Raw genomic sequence first — 1,455 nt, forward strand, 5'->3', positions numbered from 1 at the left:
TGAATTTTGCAGGCAAGTTCAACAAAAGTACAACACCAAATTTAATTATTTACATGTAGACTGCACATTGATGTCTTAAAATGTGCCTCACAGATAGATGGCCTGTACAAATAGTTGTACAACTACGATTTTAAATCCATACATATAAGTTGTCAGTCATACAATATACAAAAATAATACCTAAAACAAGTTGTGTATATACTCATTAGTCATAAATAACAGTAACGCACCTTTCTCTGTGCAACATATCTTTCTCCTTTCGCGGGATCAGGGTTCCGGTAAGACAAAATGCATTGCCAGTTCATTACGGTGCCTGCTCTACATGCTTGGCCAGATCGGCCCCCAACATTTTAAATAGGGACGTTTGGAAATGTTGCTCCTACACTCATAAGGGCAACCACGAATACAGCAGTGCGCTTTTTTTATAATACTATATTTGTACGTCTGTATAAACAAAAAAACTGCCGAGATATGCACAAGACTGCAATTCAACACTATTCAACACTATTATGAAATCGGAATTAGCACGGATTCACTGAAGCGTGACCTGTCTAAACTTTTTCGCCAGTTTCGTATCTATATGTTTAGGTATCTATGGTTCAACGATGACGTCTCCTCGGTCTCGCTCGATGACTTGATATGGTTCGTGCTCAAAATTAGTTGACAGTTTGTTTGTCTTGTTTGCACGAATTTGTCTTGTTTGCACGAAGCAAAACTTCATCTCCCACTCGAATGTTTGATTGCACGGCTCTTCGTTTATCATCCGTGTAATCTTTTCCTTTCATTTTGTTTTTTCCAGTCGGGATCTCGTATTTCTTCATCACATATGTTTGGTTCACAACCAATTTCTGGTAATTTTGTTCTCATGTCTCGCCCAAACATCATGTAGTAAGGCGTAGCTCCCGTGCTTGCTTGCGGTGTTGACCTGTAAGCTAAAAGAAATTATTTGTTGAGTTCAGTTTTCCAATTTTTCTTTTCGGCTTGAGCAACTGTAATTGCCTTCATCAGTGTTCGGTTTTGTCGTTCTACTTCACCATTAGCTTGGGGCCATAAAGGTGTAGTTTTCCGATGTTCGATTCCATTTGGTTTGCAGGAAATCTTCGAATTCCGATGAAACAAATTGTGGTCCATTGTCTGTCCTCCAGAGAATTTGGTATTCCAAATCTAGAAAATATCGGCTCCATTACTTCGATCAGTTTTGAACTTGTCACTGAGTTCATAATTGCAACTTCAAAGTATCTGCTGTAGTAATCTACAACTACCAATATGTTATGTCCACTAGGAAATGGTCCCAAAATGTCTGCTGCGCAGTCTTGCCACGGTCCACTTGGCGGTATTGTTCTTGCAATTGGTTCCGGTCGACTGAATTCACTGGTCACTTGGCATCCATGACAGCTTTTTCAGGCTTGTTCTGCATCTTTGTCCATTTTTGGCCACCTACACTTTACCTGCGAA

Source organism: Ciona intestinalis, unplaced genomic scaffold, assembly GCF_000224145.3.
Source record: "Ciona intestinalis unplaced genomic scaffold, KH HT000744.1, whole genome shotgun sequence".
Classification (NCBI taxonomy): domain Eukaryota; kingdom Metazoa; phylum Chordata; class Ascidiacea; order Phlebobranchia; family Cionidae; genus Ciona; species Ciona intestinalis.